This window comes from Biomphalaria glabrata, chromosome 17 (genome assembly GCF_947242115.1).
Source record: "Biomphalaria glabrata chromosome 17, xgBioGlab47.1, whole genome shotgun sequence".
NCBI lineage: Eukaryota > Metazoa > Mollusca > Gastropoda > Planorbidae > Biomphalaria > Biomphalaria glabrata.
The window spans coordinates 24,136,958-24,159,694 of NC_074727.1; the positions used below are offsets into that span (position 1 = coordinate 24,136,958).

At 35.1% G+C, this 22,737-nt stretch overlaps 2 long non-coding RNA genes across 5 annotated transcripts; both read right to left on the reverse strand.

Moving 5' to 3' along the window:
* Positions 1-453: 453 nt before the first annotated feature.
* On the reverse strand, positions 454-8,406 carry LOC106052712 (uncharacterized). 3 transcript variants are annotated; one of them, XR_008775537.1, is made up of 6 exons: positions 8,277-8,406; positions 7,631-7,711; positions 5,775-5,801; positions 5,536-5,565; positions 1,429-1,464; positions 454-623 (listed from the first exon to the last, which is right to left on the reverse strand). It is a non-coding gene; the product is annotated as an uncharacterized LOC106052712 (long non-coding RNA). The 3 variants fall into 3 exon arrangements; XR_008775536.1 differs by lacking the exons at positions 7,631-7,711; positions 8,277-8,406 and having other exon boundaries at positions 5,775-5,922; XR_001215098.2 differs by lacking the exons at positions 5,536-5,565; positions 5,775-5,801; positions 7,631-7,711; positions 8,277-8,406 and adding an exon at positions 2,761-2,794.
* A 2,929-nt stretch (positions 8,407-11,335) lies between these two features.
* On the reverse strand, positions 11,336-19,681 carry LOC129923569 (uncharacterized). 2 transcript variants are annotated; one of them, XR_008775531.1, is made up of 7 exons: positions 19,646-19,681; positions 18,297-18,359; positions 17,487-17,549; positions 13,867-13,884; positions 13,393-13,422; positions 13,179-13,196; positions 11,336-11,493 (listed from the first exon to the last, which is right to left on the reverse strand). It is a non-coding gene; the product is annotated as an uncharacterized LOC129923569 (long non-coding RNA). The 2 variants fall into 2 exon arrangements; XR_008775532.1 differs by lacking the exons at positions 18,297-18,359; positions 19,646-19,681 and adding an exon at positions 17,721-17,809.
* Between the last annotated feature and the right edge of the window lie 3,056 nt (positions 19,682-22,737).

A 22,737-nucleotide genomic window follows, 5' to 3' on the forward strand; every position in this document is an offset into this window, starting at 1 on the left:
GAGGCAGCACAACGACCAATCGCCTTTACTTTACTAATGTCAAGTTGGGTGACTCAGAGGTGCCCTAAAAATACTGAAATAAAAAAAAAATAAAAAGATACGAATCTGGGACCCCCGGTTCGGAAGCCAAGAATAGGAGTACCTTGTGAATGTTATCGAAATCGCTAAATGCAGTTATAAAAAAAACTAAAAAAACGTGTATGACTTGAATTTGAACTCGAGGACTATGTCTCCTTACGCTTTTAGACTAACCTCTGTGCCAGCAAAGTGCTTATGAAAATAGAAGGTTTATAGTTATCTATTGTTAGTTTCAAACTTTTAAGTGACGGCCTCATTCTCAGTACAAATTTTAATAGGGACTAATTTAGATTATTCCAAAACATCAATCAACTTTAATTTCCTTTCTTTGTTCGATCCCAAACCAAATTATTATCCCCCCCCTCTCTCCTTTAACAACCATTTGAAAGAGGAACACATTTGAAACAGAGTGTACAGAAATGATTTCATTGACACGTAGTAAAGGTAGGCATTTTCAGGAGTCCTTCCTAAACAAAAGAATTGTGAGATATATGTTAGACATAATGAATAAAAGGTTTTGATGTAACAGCTCAGCCGGAACGCCCCTGGAAAAAAACACAAATATGTACATGAAAAGTAAATAAGAATCTGATGAGCTTTCTCTCTCTCTCTCTTTTTCTCCCTGTCTGTCTGTCTGTCTCTCTCTCTCTTTCTCACACATACTCTCTCGCTGTCTGCCTATCTGTTTCTCTTTCTATATGTCTGTTTCCGTATGTTTCTCTCTCTTTTTCTCTCTCTGACAGACTCTCTTTCTTTTTCTGTCTCTCTTTCTTCTTCTCTCTCTCTCTCTGTCCCTCTTTCTCTCTCTGTCTGTCTCTCTATCTTTCTCTGTCTGTCTGTCTCTCTCTTTCCCTGTGTGTGTGTCTCTCTCTCTTTCTCTCTGTCTATTCTCTCTCTCTTTCTCTTTTTCTGCGTGTGTCTCTCTTTCACTCTATGTCTGTTCATCTCTCCCACTCTATCTCTCTCTCTGTCTGTCTCTCTTTCTCTCTGTTACTCTCTCTCTCTCTCTCTCTCTTTTTCTTAATCTCTCTGACTCAGAGTCTCTTTCTACAGGTCAATAGTTTTGCATTGCATTTATCAGTTCCCCCCCCCCCCTTCTCTCTCTTTCCATTTCAATTAGATCCTGTCTCTTCATTGGAACAGATGAGTGTCACATATTGAAACAATAACAATTTCCACTAAAAATACTTTATTTTATCAGTTCCTTAACATCTCTCTCTCTCTCTTGCTCATTCTTTCTCTCTCTAATGATCTCTTTTTTCACTCTTTCTTTATAGATCTAAACATAATTATTGTTAATATATTGTTGATATAGTATTTATCTTACGATTGATACAAATATAAACAAACCCGAGAGTTTGGATTACTTTCTCTGTTATCGTCATTCTGGAAAAAAATTAGAATTTTTTTAATAACAATAATAACATATTATATTAGTCTAGAAAAAGTAATTGAAAACGATGTGATCCTGAGATAAGTTACAAAAAAGACGCTGAGTCTGGAAGCACATGAGACGCCTTGGCCGTGGCTCTCCGTGCTGGACAACCCTGAATGACCTATTGTATAGAGAGCTGAAACAGCCATTGTTTCATACTTTGGACAATTCAGGACAAACTTCGCCCGCGCTACGCTTCTCAGCTGCAACGTGGCGCACGGGTGGAAGCGGTCGTTAGTGGAGATGATCTGGCCAATAGAGTGCCTGAGAACTATGTTCGTTGCAAATGTCGGAGCTTGAAAGTAACGATTGTAAATAGTCACCAAAATGTAAATGGTGTGATTACTGTGTGTTGTGTACTCGTTACTTCCGGGTTCGCGTGTCTGAGCACTGACTCTTATAGTACGTGACAAATATAAATAGTACACTGTGACTTGAGTCCGATTTCAGCCTACAAAATTACGTTTATTAAATAAGAATAATACTGCATCTACTCTACTTCAAGCGTCCATTTACAAATCACAGGTTAAATATGAAATGGCATGATATCCTTCATAGTAGTTACATAAACACAATAAGTATAATCTAAGATAATTAATAAAGTTACATCCGCACACTAACAATATCAATAATGCTAAGTCGTCTAAAATAGGTGTACATACGATTTCACTACTTATTCGTGTTCGCATCACAGCGGGTAACAATACAATAATTCTCACTTCCTCTTGCTATTCAGAGGCTTTCTCGTGCTTTCACCTTCTTGACTCAAGGTGAACGAATAAAACTCGATGTCAAACGAAACTGTGATAACGATTTACACGCCATTCCTAAAGGGGCCGTTTCATAAATGGCGAACTCCCACTCAATTAGAGTGGTATATTGAAGCAAACAGTGGAGGCCCCAGGTGTGCTCGGTCTTTGACCTCGTCTCTATTTCCGAGCGTCGTAGGTTTCGAGTCAGAGGCAGATTTTTGGTTCTTACAGGCTAGTGGAAGGAAGTTTTCGCTCTACTAGAATTTCAAGAGCCTCAGCTCAACTCTCTCGAATAATTGAAGTAGGGAGGAAGAGACAACAGTGTCTTATATTCATTTGACTGCTCCAGACTTGCTGAATTCTTTCTCGACAAGTCTGGGATGCATTTCGGATGAGAGTCTTCGAGCTTTTCAAGCCCTAACGTACACGAGTTCAAGTAGGATAATGACGATGAAGATGGTTTTGACAATTAAAACAACAACAACAACGACTCACCTTCACACCAGGGCGTGCGCCCTGTCCCCTCTGAAAGAAAACAAAACTGCTTGATGGGAGGAGCTGTACGTTTTGTTGGACATTTTATTCCCCTACATTAAAATTAATAATATTGTGTTGGGTAGCATATTTCCAACTTTTATTAGGGACGACTCCCCCCCCCCCCCGCACCATAGTTTTAATAAATTAACATTCGCGAAGTACGGGGACAATGCCATTTGGGCTCCAACTTTTTTTACCAGCACTTGTGGGAAACTCAAACGTATTCTCCTGGCTTCTAAGTTGCACTGAAAGGATGTCAACAGATTGTTAGTACGTCAGTCGTGAGAAATTTGACCGCTCTGACGTAAAACATGCCGTGTACACACAAGATTCTGGACACACGGTTGGGAGAATGTGACATCGCATGATCAGATGATCTTGCATGCAAGGTCAAAGTTCGTGATTAAGGTGAGGACACAAAAATGGTGCGATAAGAAATGTGAAGGTTAAGGTAGCATGGGCGTGAAAAGAAGATTCTAGAGGTTTTATAGAGGGGACTATTTAAGTAATGGAAGTTTTTCTCTTTCTTAGATAGGGTCAGTGAGAGTTAGGACTCAGAGAGTAACAGTTTGATGTAGCTACAAAAGTCAGTTTGTTTATTTGACAATAAATAAAATAATATCCTGTATCTGATTAGTATTGACTACCATCTATTTTTATGATTTCAAATTAATAATAATAATAATAAGCTGATCTGCTGCTCATCGATAAAAAAAAAGCCGCTACCATTATTGAGATCGCCGTACCACTATCTCATAATTTATAAAAAAAAAAAACAATTTATAAAAAAAAAACAAGATTACAAAGACACTTTGTGTGGAAACACAAACTCAAAATCGGCCCCCGAAGTGGTCCACCCAGGCAGGCTTCAATATTTTCAGAAAGAACATCCAAATGAGATTATATCAAAGACAAATGAGATATAAGAATGGAGAAGTAAGGTTGACAGATCTTGTGTAGTGCCCCAACGGTACAGCAGATCAAAGGATAGGTGCAAGTGAATGCAAAGTTAGACGTGAACCTTCCCCTTTCAGACCTTGTGGTCTATAGGGCAGATGATGTAAAGTTCATCTGTTTTTGTGGCCTACGGTTAACGGGGGTATCATGTAGCCAGCACAACGACCAACCGCCTTTACTCTTCTCCAACTAATATCAGGTACCCATTGGAGCTGGGGGGACTCAAAGGCGCCTAAGGATTCCGAAGTTAAAAATCCCAGTCTCCAGGATTCGAACCCGGGACCCCCGGTTCGGAATCCAAGCGCTTTACCGCTCAGCTACCGCGCCTCTCCTGGCCTAAGGTTCAATCTCTAAATACTTATTCAAATTCTTTAAATAAAAAAAAAAAAAAAAAAAAAAAAAAAAAATTTCCGCAATGAAAGAATAGTTCACGAAAATGACATTTACAAGATTACTATGCGTTTTAACTTTGGTTTATCTTATAATGCATATTAATTAGCTTTTTCTCTTTAAAAAACTGCTTGCATAACTGATTTTAAAAATTAGATTTTTTCGCTTTCCGAAAAAAAAAAGTAGCCGTTGCATCAGAACTTTGAATGGTCTAAAATATTGTGATGTCGGATTTTCAATATCTTTTCTAGTTTACGAGATCTAAACGGGACGGACGGACAGACGAACAGACGGACAGACGGACAGACATTTCGCACAAAACTAATAGCGTCTTTTCCCCTTTCGGGGGCCGCTAAAATTAGCTGGAAAAACAGCGAAAATATGGGAACCTAGGCTTGGAGATTAAGCGTTTATGGAAATTATCTAAAACAACAATATACACCATTGTTATATCAACCGAGGGGATAATAACAACTGATTTCACAATTACTTTTCTCGGTGGAAACTGATAAAGGGACTACGATGAATGTTGTTTCCCTTTAACGAAACTCGACCCTGGCTGCGCTAGAGAATGAATACTCGGTCTTTTGTAACATAATAATAATATTAATAATAATCTTTATTGTCTGTAAAGAAATATGTCTTACAATTTGTGCATTACACCAAGCAAAACATTATAACTATAAAAAAAACAAAATGTACATTCACCAAACTCACTCATAATTTACATGTGAAAAGTTTTATATTATTATTTAATGATTTGATTGACAGGGGAACAAATTAAACTCATTTAAATTATATCTAGAGGCGCGGTGGCTGAGAGGTAAAGCGCTTGGCTTCCGAACCGGAGACCGGGATTCGAATCCTGATGAAGACTGGGATTTTTAATTTCGGGATCTCCGGGCGCCTCGAAGTCCACCCAACTCTAATGGGTACCTGACCTAAGTTAGGAAAAAGTAAAGGCGGTTGGTCGTTGTGCTGGCCACATGACACCCTTGTTAACCGTAGGCCACAGAAACAGATGGCCTTTACATCATCTGCCCTATAGACCACAATGTCTGAAAGAGGAATTTTACTTTTTTTTACTTACTATATATGCACTGTGTCATTGAATTGTATTTTAGTGTTTGGACTTACGTACCTCCGAATCCGCATGTCCTACCAAGTGAGAAGGAGATACAACACAAGCGACGTCGTGACTATAAGGTTTGAAAATTGTTTCCAAGAGTATAGAACGGATTAAAAAAACAACTTTTACAAAGTTTTTGGATAACTAAAATTAAAATAACGTCATTTTGAGCATTGTCAGTTGTGTATAATTCCTAAAGCGTCTAGACGGTAGATCATCGTGAAGCCATGTCAAACCGGAACTTAATAGTTCATTACCTGATCATGTCTCCCATTTTCTGGATTATTCTGTGAAAACAAATATGAAATAACTTAAAAGTAAATCTCGTTTCTTAAAATGTAATATAAATGTTTTATTATAATGTTAGATAAATTATTCCAATATAAAACTATATTTTGAAAAAAAATATTCCAATATAAAACATATTGAAATAAATTATTCCAATATAAAACTATATTTTGACATGTAAAAGATACAGTTTAATTGTACTACTTACCTGGTTAGATCTACCCCCTCCGTTCTTCTGAAATACAGTTATTATAGACGAGTAGTTCAATGAGCTGATATCAAAAGGAACTATTTCTTATTTATGTCGTGACCATCTTATCTAGGTAAATTAGATAACTTTAATTGTTGTATGCAGAGAACTACCGCAAAATTAAATCCCATTTTATTTACAACTATATCAGCAAATATGGAGCGATAACTATTTGGTTTAATTGTCCATAATTAACTGGAACGCAGAGTGGTCATATCTCCAGACAAAGGTACATCGTAACATAGATAAAACGTCAGAGGAATACATATGGTGCTAGTAGATGCGAGATATTTTCATTGACATGACACTGTAAAGTGTACATTAGCCTTGTCTGGTAGAAAGCGTCCATTATAATCAATCTATCGCTTTTATATATATCTTGACTTTGCAAGGATAGAATTCAGCGTTTTTCTTTGGGTTTTTTTCTATAATACCTTTAGGACTTAAAAATCCGAAATTAATTATTCTCAAACAACAATAATAATGTTAATAAAAATCATAATTTGGAATCAAACAAAAGATATGTATATATAACTCTTTCTATAATATTGCGAATTCTTCATGGGTTAAAAAGGTGGGAAACATTGAGTGGAACCTGGACCTTTCGACATTTCGAAAACCTCCTAAACGAATTTTTAATATATTTAACAGTTTATGTTATCCTTGGTGAAAAAAAACTAACTAATCATCCACACAAACTCTGGTTTGACACTTATAATTTTTCAAAATAGAATCATCTTAAAATTAAATTGGGCTAACTTGAAAACACTTTCAACGAGTATTGCTGCACTCGACTCAAATGTTTCTTTGTATTCTGTACGGACTAAAGAAACAAACGTACATGAGAATTTCGCGGACCGTCTTATGAAGAATTGAGATGGACTTGAAAACAATAACGTAATTGTGTGAATCTTACTGGAAAGACTCATTGCAATATTGTAACATTAAAACAAATACATTTAATAAGAAAGTATAGACCACCGTTATGCTTCTCAAGCCAACACAATAACCACTCCGCTTGTAAAGTACTTATGAACATGGAAGGTTATATAGTTATCTATTATTTCTATAGTCACGTTCTATTTTCAGGTTTTTGTTTACGAACACTCAGACGACGACCTATAAAGAGGACTAATTCAGCGTATACCACCACTTCAGTCAATACAATTTCTATATCTTGATCGAGATACCAAATAAAATAATTTATTACCAATAGTCAATTAACTAATTGGTTAATTTTCTTGTATTGATTCTTGTGTTGTCAGGTAAAAGAAATAATTGTGTAAAATTTCAGCTTTATCCGAGATTGGGTGTGGGAGAAATCACGTGTACAAACTTTTTACCAGACAGACAGACAGAGTGAGTTGATGTTAACTTTTTAAAAAAATGTTCATGTTTCTTGCTTCTTTTAAGCCTAACCAGTAACACCTAACTTGACAGACGGATACGCATAGGACGTAATTATCTTCTCTGAATGGGCGTAAGCAATTAATGGGAAAAGTTATATTATAATATTAATTAAAACAACCCATTTTCCCCGACTGACCCATCTACTAGGTTGCATGCTTTCTATAGTTTTTATAAACCTTCAAACCTGCAAGATAAATCTTGAATAAATATCTTCTGGTCCAAGTCCACCTACACGGGTTAATTCTAAACCCCATAATATCATGACGTCATTTTTTATATGACGTCACAAGCTAAAGAATAGGTTAAGGCCCTTTCTCCTGCCACTGTGAGTGACAGTACCTTTAGCAAGTAACATAAGATTCGATTACCTAGTACCTATAGCAAGTAACACAAAATTCGATTACCTCAGCCTCAGTCACTGAAGAAACTGCTAGTAGAGCAATGAGCACAACACACAGTAAGCCTAGCTTCAGAAACATTGTCAACTATGTGGAAACAAAAATACAATATATTTACAAGCGAAATAAAAAAAAATGCTTAAAAATCAAAGAACTTATATTAAGTGTATCAAGTTTAATTAATAACGTCATTCTAATTGAGAGAGAAAACGCCATTCTAATTGAGAGAGAAAGAGACTAACTAATTTCTTGATAATATGTCAACCAGTTTCTCATTTGATATATAGCTGTGTACATGGATTTATTTACCAGGTGTAATAGTTTTCTGATTTCATTGTATATAATATGATCTATTGGTTAAAACAATGCCCCAGAAAGTAGAACATAGCAGTTTGAAAATCTATTGCTCTAGCCGATACCCTAACAGTACGTAATAGAAGAACAAGGGGAACAAAAAGAAAAACAACTAAAAATAAGAGTCCAACTTACATCGTTCGTTTCAATAGGATAGCAGACAAGTGTTCACAGCTTTTATAGATCACTAAATCCCAGAGAAGCGGGGGATGGGGTTGTCCATTTGATAGATGATGCGACTGAGTGATTTAAAAGACATTATCTATACAGACATTTATTATGTAATGTAGTGCTTTACTTGTGAAAACTCTTGGAAGAACCAGAGACCGAGACGAGAACTTCAAATAATGGGAACACATGTACAGATTAGATACACATACACATTCCTCTTTTGTCCAGAGTATTCTAAACATTCGTTCTCCAGTCTTCTTCCACGCCATGCTTTTTTTTTATTTGTACACATTTGTGAGGTCAAGGTCGTTGCAGAGAATATCTTGCATAGACGAACGGACTAATGTTTTGGTCACGTGTCGTAAGGACATTTGGTTCATTTTTTTGGGGGGACACTATTTGAACGGGGAAAAAAAGATTAAGCTAGGAAGAAAGAGTGATTAGAAATCAGGAGAGGCGGGAAGAGTCTTCAAGAGAAGGCAAAGAGGAAAGAGGCTTTGAAAGTAAATGAACAGGAAAGGGGTGAACAGAGTAGGCAAAGACGAAAGAGGTTAAAAGAGTAGGTGTGTATTAATGAGGTTAGGAGCGCAGGGAAAAAAAAAGAGACAGGGAAAAATAGCAAGTGAAAGAGAGACTGCCTAAACAGGAAAGAAAGAGATTTAAAGAGATAAAGGGAGAGAGAGAGAGAGAGAGAGAAACACTGAAGTAGAATGACAAAAAAGTCAAACAGTCCTTAGGCTGTTATTATCTCTACTTAGTCACGACCCGTCAAGCTTGGCTGGTCTTAATATTAAACGTATGGTAATCCCCTGTCACAAGCCCCTTCATTACAGTCTACTGAACAATAGCACTGCCATAGCAGTTGGGAATAGAATTCAACTTGAGCCTGTCCATTAGAAGTTCAAACAATGTTCAAATAGAAATGTTCAATAAAACGTAACAGCACGTTGGAATGGACAGCCTCCAAATACAACAGCGATTCTCAAACTGTGGGGCACTATGTACTGAAAATGGGTGCGCGATGGTGATCTTTTTTTGTGTCTCTAAAGAAGAAACCAAATCGATTGTATTCGTTCTAGTTCTAAACTCATGTCTAACGAGTCTTCAATGAATGATTCAATTAAATAACGCCGTCACAATTTCTAATTAGCAGATTAATTTCCTGGGTAGCAAATAAGGCCAGATTCAAACATATTTAACAACGGAGTCAACAAAAAAGCTAGCTGTGGCATTCATACTCTCCCGCCTTGACTACTGCAGCGCCGTGCTAGCAGGTATACCGGATGACAAAATAGCCAAACTGCAACGTATTCAGAACAACGCCGCACGAATAGTTCTTAGAAAAACAAGACGAGATTCTGCTTCTACGCTCTTGCGCACGCCCCATTGGCTTCCTATGAAAGCGAGAATCGACTATAAGGTGGCCCACACACTACACTACACACACTAGAACAAAGTAATACCATTGCACCTTAGAGATTTGATCACTTCATACGTTCCTCAGAGAGTCCTGCGCTTAATGGACTGAACACTTTTAGTGGTGCCACGTTTCTCTCTCAAAAGCTACGGTCTGGTTTTTTCAGTGCACTGACCAAAGGTTTGGAACTCACTTCCCTTGATCTAAGACAGACAACATGCTAACAAGATCCTCGAAATAAAGAATCACCCTTTGTGTCAGTATTTTGTGATTTTACCATCACAAAAGAGATACAAGACACCGATGGCAAAGACAAACAGACACAAACACTCTTTTGTTCCCCTGGCAATCAAATCATTAAATAAGAACAATCTGATATAAACTTTGTCACATGTAAATTATGAGTGAGTCTGGTGTGAATGTACACTTTGGTTTCTTATAGTTATAATGTTTTTTTGTTTGGTGTAATGCACAAATTGTAAGACAAATTTCCATATGGACAATAAAGATTATTATTATTATTATTTTTATTATTATTATTATTATTAAGACCTACCTGTTTACAACTTTTTTTAGATTAGTTTGTCATTTTAGCTGTCATGTTTATGTTTGTAATGATATTACAGCGTCTTGTAACTTACAATCGTCAGAAAAGTCGATTTCATTTCGATGTAACTTACAATCGTCAGAAAAGTCGATTTCATTTCGATGTAACTTACAATCGTCAGAAAAGTCGATTTTATTTCCATGTAACTTACAATCGTCCTTTTGACGTTTTTTTTTTAAATTCAAAAAATGCCAGCTACAAGAAGTCGTGACAATAATCCCAACCAATTACAGAAGTACAGACTTTACTTTGACAAATGTTTCTCAGACTTCATCATCCACCTGTCCAACCAATTACAGAAGTACAAACTTCACTTTGACAAATGTTTCTCAGACTTCATCATCCACCTGTCCAACCAATTACAGAAGTACAAACTTCACTTTGACAAATGTTTCTCAGACTTCATCATCCACCTGTCCAACCAATTTTTAACTAATTATTTTTTTACCTGCGTCCCTAGCATCCCTTTCAAAACTGAAAATAATTTGGAAAGACAAGGGCTTGGCGCTTGGCACCAAAATCAGACTGATGCGCTCCCTGGTCATGGCCACATTTTTATATGCTTGCGATGCTTGGACGCTGACTTCAGAGAAAGACAGGAGGATCCTAGCAATAGAATTGAGATGCTACAGAAGGATCCTAGGTATCACTTTCCAAGACCGAATCACAAACCAAGAGATTAGTTCTTAAAAACTAGACACAATTTTAAAATTTATATTTTAATCATCCTCGACTTCGTATTCTATCAATCAATCAATCAATCTATTTATCTCCTTCTCGATATTTCTATTTATCTATCTATCTATCAATAAATCTATCTATCTCTTTCTCAATATTTCTATCTATCTATTAATAAATCTATCTATCTCTTTCTCAATATTTCTATCTATCTAAGTACACGATACAGAAACATGACTAAAATAAATGATACATTTAAATGGTACAGATATATGTATGTAAGATCAGACTAATACATTAGTGTAGGTATCATGCTTTGACTCTTATCTTGTAGATTTTATAGATGTTCTAATGCCTACATCTGTCTAACAGTGAACATTTTGAACTTCTTGGGTTTAAAGTTCATCTTTGTACGCTTTGAAATAGAAGAGGAAAAAACACAATACACAACATCAACAACAAACAAAATATCAACACAAGTTGGTCCTTGAAGACACGTTTATTTTGCATTAAAAAAAATAGTGTTATTCTTAAATTTAAAAAAAAAAAGTTAACTGATCCATATCAACTGAAACTGTCATTTTGTCTCCTTCAGTGACGACTTTTCCTTGACATTTTTTTGTTTGTTCAGCCAAGTCTATGCTTAAAAAAAGAAAAAAATAATGTAAAAAATCATTCATGTAAGACCTCTATTCGCCATGGACGCTCCCCCCCCCCCCCCCCATGATCCTTTAGTTTGTAATTAATAATGCTTAAATTTTTTTTTTTAGCATTTTGATGTATTGGAGATTTTCATCACAAATTAAACAATGTCAAGGACGCTAAACAATGTCAAGGATGCTAAACAATGTCAAGGATGCTAAACAATGTCAAGGATGCTAAACAATGTCAAGGATGCTAAACAATGTCAAGGATGCTAAACAATGTCAAGGATGCTACTTTAAACTTTGCTTTTTTCCAACTTGATCAATAAAAGAACCCAGCTGTAGTTTTAGCTATTTCTCTTAATGCGTGACGGTTGATCTTCATATCAAATCTCTTTCACAGCCGCTAGTTAGTTGCCTATTCGTTTGGAAGTACTTTTACTACGCTTGTATGAACTCTGTCTGACTGGTGGAATAGTTTGAACACGTTTTTTGCCACACTTCCCATTCTCGGATCAAGTTGAAATTTTACACAATTATACATAGTCGATAATAGTACATGAATCAATCCAAAAATTAACCAATTAATTAATCATTTAATATTACTTAATCAATGTTGCTTTATGTAGCAGAAAGGGAGATAAACGCTGTAATTTTTAGATAAATGGAAGTACTAAGATAAGCTTTGTTTTTAAAAAGTATTTTTTTTTCTTCTAATTCTTGATAAGTGATAGAATAAAAGTCTGATACTTTAATACTTCCTTCTTATTGGTTTTTGTGTGTGCTACAAACGGAAAATTAGAAAATCAGTTCCTTTTTACTAAACATAACTTACCAACACTTCTTTCATTCTTTTTTTTTTTACACCGGATACAACAAAATATCTAGTTATATATAACCTCCCTTCTACCTTGTATGAAAATCTCAAATGAGAATCTGGGATCCAAAATTTGTGATACATTTGAAAGCATAGAACGCTTTAGTTGACTAAATCAAGAAATATTAGCCTATTAAAAATACCTTGTTTAAAAAAGACTCCTTTATGCCATTTATAGAGCGATGTTTTTTTTTATTAAAAAAATAATGAATATTAGGTTAAAAAACATTGGGACATTTACCCCCCCCCCCCCACCTCACCCCCCAAGTCTACCCTTTCTCCCGATCCTGGTTCAGCGAATGTATAGATCTAGTACAGTTTATAATAATCCAATTATAAGCAGTTAGATCTAGACTTAGAAGACGCTGCGCAAACATTCCCTGAACAATTATTTATTAAACTCTGAATCAATTAAGCCTTGTATTCGGAAATTCCAGAAAGCGATATTCCTTTTAAGAACGCGATAGTACTTTGTATCTAGACCTAGAATCATAGATCTAAATCTCTAGCCAAATTTAGATTTAAATATTTTTTTTTATCTGAAAAATGATAACAGTCATAATATATATATATTGAACGTTTAGAACAAAGTGTAAAGAAAAAATTGTTATAGACAAGGCATAATGCCAGACTTATTACAAAATTACGAAATGTTATATGTGGGTACTTCTGTTAAATTTTAGATCAAAACGACGAGTAAGCAATTAATAACATTATATTACTAGTTTATAGGTTGTAAATTTCTAAAAATTATAACATATGTAAGAAAAAGGTTTGATTTAATAAATTCTTTCCAAACAATTTACCTGGTCCTGCCAATGACCCTGTTAAAGAAAAACAGAAAAGAAAATGAGCAGGTATTGGATGATTACTGACCTATATATACTTCAAGAGGCAACCCAATTACAACTTAAAGTACAGAGGCTCAGGACTAAGACATGCTACTGAGAAATACTTTCAAATTAGGAAAAGATGGAACATTTGCAAATATTTAATATTAGAGATTTGAGATGTACTTACTTGTGGGTCTATATATCTCCCGTACCCTTGCTGCAAAAGAAAAGTTCAGCTCGATCAATCGATCTATCTTATCTATTTATCTTATCTATCTATCTTATCTATCTTACTTATCTATCTTACTTATCTATCTTACTTATCTATCTTACTTATCTATCTATCTTATCTATCTGTCTTATTTATCTATCTTATCTTATCTATCTATCTTATTTTTCTTTTCTTATCTTTCTTATCTTATCTTTCTTTTCTTATCTTTCTTATCCTATCTTTCTTATCTTATCTTTATTATCTTTATCTTATCTTTCTTATCTTTCTTATCTTTCTTATCTTTCTTATCTTATCTTTCTTATCTTATTTTTCTTATCTAATCCATCTTATCGATCTATCTATCTAATCTATCTATCTATCTATCTATCTATCTATCTATCTATCTATCTATCTATCTATCTATCTATCTATCTATCTATATACACTTACGTGAGATTGAAAATCACTCTGAGCACAAAGAAAAAAAAAGTTTCAAATTTAAAACAAAAATTGAGAATCTCATTCATTAGTTGAAAGATGGCCAAAGATATACTTATCATCGTAACAAAGTAAAAATAATAATTTAAAAAAAATCATTTCAAAATAAAGATTAGCATCATGATATAGATAGATATAGACAGATTTACTTTGAGAGTTTCAAACATGGAAGAAAAAGCATAGCTAGCTTTTTTTGGTGTATTCGTTGTACAAAATAAAAGAAGCGTTGATAACCTGTTTTAGTTTTATTAAAAGGTATATAAGATTTTGTTTATGTTTTAGCACTGCAGGCGTGCACATCCACAATGCTCGCTTTTGTAGCACACAATATTTTTAATATGGAGGAAGCAATTAACTTTTACTCTATGACCTAAAGCAGTGTTTCTAAAACATTTTCCTTAAAGGAACTCTTCGCATATTTACTGGAACATCTCGACAATTGTTTAGGAGACATTATTTCACGAGTAGCATTCTAGTTCATTATTCGAGTAGTTTGCGGGAAATCAATACAGGCCTCGCAGAACACAAGAGTTCCGCGGAACATAGTTTGGGAAACACTGACCTAGAGCATTTAAAAACAAATAGGCAACTAACTAGCAGTGCTAAAGGTGAGTCGATACGAAGATCAACTGTCGCGCATTGGGATATTGTTAAAATTAGAGCGTAATTATTTTTTTTAGTTAGCTGTCAACAGTCAAATTCAATTTAGCGTCCTTTACTAAAATAAGTTGACGTTGTCTCTGTCACTAATTAAAAAGCAGAAACTATAATTACTAGGCCTACTGCAGATGGCTCGTCACTATGTTTCTGTCCACTCAGCTGAAAGCGTTTGGCAGAGACCAGACCATCGACGTTAGGCCTGAAGTCGCATGTAGTGGCAAGCCGCAAGGTTGCTCTCAGATGCTTATCTGTCAGTCTTGATCGTAATGCTGCTTTGTTGATCTTCATTCTGGAGAAAAACTGTGCGCAAACGTACGTACTCCCAAACATCGCTAGAATTCTAGCAGCTGCGCAGAATAATTTTGGAAACTTCTCTATGGGAAGAAACTGGTAGAAATCTGGAACACCAACATCAGCGTATTTTTGCTTCAGAACAGTGCCACACTGCAGGTTCAGTAGTTCCACCTAGACTTCATCTGGAACGTTTTACACGTCAACTGCGAATGAAGTGGCAACAAGGGAAAATTGTGGTTCGAGAGCAGTAAATTGCTGAAAGCGGTGTTCAAACTCTTCCAGTAGTCTGGAGAGGAAGTCTACGTAGTCTTTCAGGCGCTGTGGTTCAGGCTCTGTAGAAAAGCCAAATGAGCCAAGTTTCCATCTGCCAGCTGAGTGGCCCACAAAGTCAGCTTGCATCTGAATGATTTGATGCGGTCAAACATCACGGTAATCAGCTGCTTTGTGCCTTGTAGTTGTGAATTGAGTGCATTGAGATGTTGCGTGATGTCAGCTTCCAGTTCTTGAAACACGTCGCGTCCAGTCGTCGTTCCTTTCATGGTAGTAAGTCCAATAGCTCTTCAACAATGTTCAAGTTTTTCGTCGACCCCACGAATAAATACGGCACAGTATGCGCTGTCTGTTACACCAGTACACTCGTAAACTGCAATGGAATATACTACAAAGTTTTTTGCAGTGGCAATTAGTTGCTGTTGAACATTAGTCGCTGATTCGGTGATCCTGCTTGCAACTGTGTTCGCAGAGAAACTTATGCCTTTGAAGAGTTTCTTTTTCCTGGGGCAGATAATTTCACACGCCTGTAGCATACACTCTCTTACAAACTGGCCTTCAGTGAATGGTCGTGATGCCATCTCGGTAACAACAAAGCTTCACAGAATCTTCGCTTGCAGTGGGCGAACACCTCATTTACTGATTTGTGCAGTTGTAAATCATTTCAAGGCTTATATGTGGTCATTGTAAATTTTATCTAATTTTTTCGAATTCGCGGTCATGGCCGCGGGTCACACAAATGTATTTGAGACCCCTGGTCTAGACCATAGATAATGTCCAGGCTATCATTTCATTCAAAGCTTCAATCCTATAAACCCTACTTTATGTGCCATGTCGTAGACTGGAGACACCTAGTCATACCACATTCGATACATCACACTTGCCATAAAACTTGTACGGAGGACATTATAGCAGCTGTCATATTGTGTCTCTTCTTTTGAGGATGAGTTATTAAAAACTTCATTTTCATTCATTGTGTTCTTGTGATTTGTTTCCCAGCGGACCCACATAGCACTTTGATGGGAGCAGTGGAGTGGTTATAAGTAGTGTCATTACAACTTGACATTCTCATTATAAGCGGACATTGGGCTTATGTATAAGTAAAGACTACATTTTGAGTATAAAATAATTTCATTTGGACATTTCACTTACACATTTCACTTGGACATTCTGTTTGGACATTTCACTTAAACATTTCACTTGGACATTTCACTTAAACATTTCACTTGGACATTTTGTTTTGACATTTCACTTGGACATTTTGTTTTGACATTTCACTTGGACATTTTGTTTTGACATTTCACTAGGACATTTCACTTGGACATTTCACTTGGACATTTTGTTTTGACATTTCACTTGGACATTTTGTTTTGACATTTCACTTGGACATTTTGTTCAGACATTTCACTTGAACATTTCACTTGGACATTTTGGTTGGACATTTTGGTTGGACATTTCACTTAGACATTTTGTTTTGACATTTCACTTACACATTTCACTTGGACATTTTGTTTGGACATTTCACTTTAACATTTCACTTGGACATTTTGTTTTGACATTTCACTTTTACATTTTGTTTTGACATTTCACTTGGACATTTTGTTTGGACATTTCACTTACACATTTCACTTGAACATTTTGTTTTGACATTTCACTTGGACATTTTGTTTGGACATTTCACTTACACATTTCACTTGAACATTTTGTTTGGACATTTCAATTACACATTTCACTTGGACATTTTGTTTGGACATTTCACTTGGACATTTTGTTTTGACATTTCACTTGGACATTTTGTTCGGACATTTCACTTGAACATTTCACTTGGACATTTTGTTTGGACATTTCACTTGGACATTTCACTTGGACATTTCACTTGGACATTGCTCTTAAGCATCTCACTTGGACATTTAGACAAATCACATGGACATTCATCATCATTATCATCAAACTTCAATCGAGTGAGAGATTCAGAGGCTCAAATCTTCTCTTTCGAAAGCCCTGGTCAGAACCAATGTTGTTGTGCGTAATGCATTTATGTCACCATGCAGGTGACTGTCTTGGACATTTCATTTTGGATCTAAATTTAGCCATCAAAACATTGTTAAACAGACCTGTATTTTTCTTACTGATACATGGGGTCAATAGCAAAGGCGTAGCTGGTGGTTGAACAAATAGGTTTGAATGTTCAAATGCAATCAGTTTGATTGAAAGTGACAAACAAAGTGGTGGAAAGGTTATAGGTGAAAGTATTATCTGAGCAGTTGCAGGATGGAATGAAAAAATAAACAAATCTACGAGCGGAGCCGGTGGGTTATACTATTAGTTTATATTAAGAGATAACTTACATTATGATTAACATATCTGCTGATTCCTTGCTGGCCCTGTTGGATTGCTTGACTACCTTGGCTCTGTGGGTAAGACATTAGATTGGCTTTTTAATTATAAAGAGAACATTTATTCAAAATGCATAAACCTGTCCTGCTAGCTAAAAAATATTAATGACATTTATTAAAGCATAATCTCGTATAGGATAGATTATGCAGTAAGTAAAAGTTTAATATTTTAAGGTCATAGCTTACTGACGAGGAGATGTAACTGTAACTTACTGCCTGAACGAAGCGCGTATATCAACTCACTCTGTCTTTCTGTAAAAAGTTTGTACACGTTATTTCCCACACAATTATTTTGGTTCAAGTTTTTCGCACAGATTGGGTGTCGGGGAAATAACATTGAGGAACTTTTGGCCTGACAGACAAAGTTGATATAAGCTTTGAAAAAAGATGTGCCTGTGAGGGGCCGCGTTATGAAGAGGGCGTGTAATTAGACGTAGCAGATACCAAGTGTGTTGAGATGCGGAAAGGGGGGGGTGCGGATCTAAAAAAACGTGGGGATATGGAGTTCCAAGACCAGAAGTGAGAGGGTTTGGGAGGACGATTTAAGGCGGGCTATTTCAATAAAACTAAAGATATACCAGAAGACACAGGCCAAACGGGGTTGTTAAAATGGGGGCAATTTTATCTGAAAGTGCAAAAAAAAAATAAATAAGGGTGTGGTTACGGTCAAAGTATTGTGTTAGCTTTTGCAGGAGGTAATGATAAAATAAAAAATCTACGGGCGGAGACGGTGGGTAAAGCTAGTAGCTCGCAAAAACTTACATTGAGATTCACGTATCTGCTGATTCCCTGCTGGCCCTGTTGGATCGCTTGACTACCTTTGCTCTGTGGGTAAGAAATTATTTAGATATGCTTAATGAATAAAGAGAACATTTATTCAAAATACATTAACCTGTCCTGCTAGCTAAAAAATATTAATAACAATTATTAATAGACATTTAAATTGGACGCACACCATCACGTGTAAAGCACTAAGAACTCTATTTTTTAAGGTCATGGTTTAACGCTAAAAAAATGATCTATAATCTATGGGGACTAGGGTTAGTATTGCGTTTTGGTTCAGAGCTAAAAGGTAAACAAATAGTGATGTAATACGGGCGTAGAGCTAGTGAATGCGCCTGAACACAAAATGTATTGTTATTAGAACATACTGCCTGAACGAAGCACAAACAAAATCAAGGTAAAAGTTTAAACTTTAATCATCCAATTCAAATATTCGATTCAGGAATTAATTTTTAGCAAGGTCATACTGCTCGAAAAAATATCACCAACATATTCTAAATTTACAAAAGTATTTTAAATTTTAAACATGGTTTATTTTCCATTATAAAGAATCGGTTTATATTCTTAAGGCAACAAAATTCAGCAACATAGAAAAAGAATGAAGCATTTTTTTTACCCCGCCTCCTCTCCCCCCCCCTCCCAAATGTATAGATCTTCTACTACAGTTTATAATATTCCTGTGATAGATAGGCCTTTAGATCTAGACTTAGAAGACGATGCCCAATCAATAATGCCATACATTCGGAAATTGCAAAACGCGACAGTCCTTTCAAAAACGCGACAGTCCTTTCAAAGTCCTTTGTTTGATCTAGCTCTAGATCTAGTTCTGAGGCCAAATTTAATTTTTTTTTTACTTTGAAAAATTACAACATTCCAACTAGAGCTTTCCTTGTGTGGCCTACGAGTTAGCAATTCTTTTCTTAGCGATTAACATCAACTGTTAATTTATATGAAAACCGCTTGAGCCGTTTTTTAGACCCGCGTCCAGGTTCCACCCCCCACTCTCCAGGTTCCATAAGGTTCTAACTTGAATAGAGGTATTTTGAAAATAGTCAGAGTGGGATAGATGTTAAAATAATTTAAATAAACGTTGTCAAAGACGCCATATTGAAATATCACACGCCAACTAAATAAAAAAAATTCATTGATGCTATAATCAAAAGAGCTTTTAAATTTGATTGGCTCTAATGTTTACACAAGTTATAGTATACTTTTAAAACTGCATAACGTATCAACACTCCCTGCATTCTGTAGGCCAGATACACCAGCAAGCTAGCTACATTTATCCTCCATCTCTGCTATCTCCAATATGTATAGCTGATACTTACATAGCCGCCATATAGTTGGTCGTATCCATACTGTGAAATATGTGACGGGGAAAGATTAAGCTTTGTCATGATATCCAAATATTTTTATACAAGACTAATTTATTCTAAATTATGACAACAAAAATATGTCGAGGAAGAGCAAGACAGAAAGACAGAAAGAAAGACTCCTCGCACCCTCCTAGTGACGCCACTGGCATGCATCCGTTGGAAAATAAAAACGTTCATTTAATGATACAAAAGCACGTTGGCGAATGGGAGACTATCAAATTGTGTGACAAATATTAACATTGAACATAAAACCAAACACACACTAGAGCATTCATTTATTACATAAAGCATATAGGGAGCAATAACGTGTACAAGAGTCTACCCGGACAAACGGAATGAGTTGATAGGGGTTCAGTTACAAGCAAAATATAAAAAATACTTTAAAAATACAAAACAAAGCTGATCTAAAGGGGAAGAACTCTGTCCTTAAAACTAGACCCACCAATAATGGTCCTTAAAACTAGACCCACCAATAATATACAGGGTATTTCTCTTATTCGATATCAAACGAAATTATGAATTACCAATAATTTATTGACTAATTGAGTATTTTTAGCGGGGAAAAGACGCTATTAGTTTTGTGTGGAATGTCTGTCCGTCTGTCCCGTTTAGATCTCGTAAACTAGAAAAGAAATTGAAAACCTGACACCATAATATTTTAGAGCATTCAAAGTTCTGCTGCAACGGCTACGTTTTTGTTTTCTGAAAGCGAAAAATCTAATTTTAAAATCATTTATACAAGCAGTTTTTTTTTCATAAAAAATACACTTTTACAACTATTCACTATTTAAAGTAACAAACATTGTGGCCCTTTAGAAGGGCACTCTCCTCCTTACCATATTTTTTAAATATTTATGCAAATGGTTTTAGTTTTTTTTTTTTTTTTTTGTCAATTTTTTTTTTATTTGTATTGCTAAGTTATGTAAGTTCTGTCATACTAACTACTACATTTACACACACAAAAGAAATATCTATTTAGTATGCATATAAGTTGGACATAATTTAATATAACAATTAATAAATAGTTTTTCATATTATTGCGTGAACTGCAGTATGGTCTCACTGGGATGACACAATAAACTATTATTATTTTTTTTTACGGAAATGTCTCTATCTTGAGGATTTGAATAAGAGATTGACCCTATAGAAAACAATTAGATCAATTAGATATTCATTAAAAGACATCAGTTAGGCCACGTTCACATCTAACTTCAAATTCACTTTCAAATATCTTTTATTCTGCTGGACCGTTGGGGCATCACACAAGATCTGTCAGACTTCTTTCTCCATTCTTCTCTGTCATTTGTCTTTGATAGAATTTCATTCTGATATTCTTTCTGAAAATATTGAAACCTGCCTTTTTACCTGCCTAGGTGGACCACTTCGGGGGCCGATTTTGACTTTGTGTTTCCACATAAAATGTCTTTGCAACCTTGTTATTTATGGAGTAATGTTTTGTTAGGTACAATAAATACTTGTTTAAAGTATCTACTTGATCGGTGAATGCGTGAGGGAGAAATACCGTTAACAATTATTTTATGGGACTAAATCCAACAAATTTAGCAAAATCTGTGAATACTGAAGCATTAGTTTCCTTTACTGCTATTAAACAAAATAATGAATGACCACTTATGAATTGTCTAATTGGTTACTTCTTTAAATGTGATTCATGTCTTCATGTTAATGAATAATTGTGCGATGTTTCAGCCTGACCCGAGAATGGGTGTGGGAGAAATAACGTGTACACACATTTTACCAGAAAGACAAATAGATAAACAGAGTGAGTTGATATAAGCTTTGTGATAACAGAATGATTCTTACCTGGTCGCCGTAGGATCCATATCCATATCCATTCTGTAAAAGAATAGTAATAGTTTGTAAGCATCTTTTTTAAATTTTATTTTAAAAAAGTATTACTTTTCCATAAAACACTAAAAATAATATGGTTCATTAATTGATGATTACTTGTGGTTAATTAGATTGTCCAAGGTTTCACCTGATAACACATTCTAACAAGTTTAATGGTACAAATTCCGAGAAATCCACATAAATCAGCAGTTATGTATAAACGAGGTACTTATACTATAGATCTCTGAAGAAAGAAACTTATTAACCCACTAACAGTTTAAAGGATTCAAATGAGCCATATAACTGAGTATACTACGTCATAAGTAGAGAAACCTCCAGAAGGTGTCAGAAAATGTTTTAAATATTGCAATGACCTCGAAGGAATTGAGTGACGGTTTGTCTTAAATTAGTGGACTGGCATATCTAGACCTTTTTTTTTTGTTGTTGTCGTTGTTCTACCTTTCTAGGTTCGAGGTCAGAGTTATTGGGCAGGGGCCACTGGTAAAAGCAAGAAAACATTGAGAAATTTCTGGTTTGGTTAAATTGAATATTACTGAAGCCTTATTAGACAATCAGACTGCGGTGCATAAACAGAATATTAGAAGTTCTAATTGTAAAGTATTGAAAGACATGCAAGCTTTTTTTCAAGTACTTGCATGCCATGCCATTGTCATTGTTGCAATGTGATTGTCCTTATTTAATGTTCAAATTGAAATACCTGATGGAAAGATCATCATTATATTTAAAATATATTTTTTAAAATTAATTATACTCTCGTGTCTATTTTTTATATGACGCAAATAAAAGAAGATAATATTCTAATTCCTATCCTATATTAATTAGGCCTACTTGAATTTAACAATCATAAATTAAAACAAATAAAAAAAAAAGGAAACTATAGCAATAGTAAAAAAACAAGAAAAACTTTAAGAAAACTTACCCAATCATAGCCTCCCTTTCCAAAGAAAGAAAATAAAAAGGAAAGGAAAAAAAGTATAATGTCCTTCTCTTTTTATATCCAAATATCAAGCAGAATGAACAAAGCAACAAATTATATAGTGAAAAAGCTTTTACTAACTCAGTGTTAAAATGTTTGTACACATTATTTCTTCCGCAGTCAATCTGAATCAAGTTTAAATTTTAAACAATTATTTCTTGTACCTGACCAAACAAGAAATAACAATTTAGTTAATTAT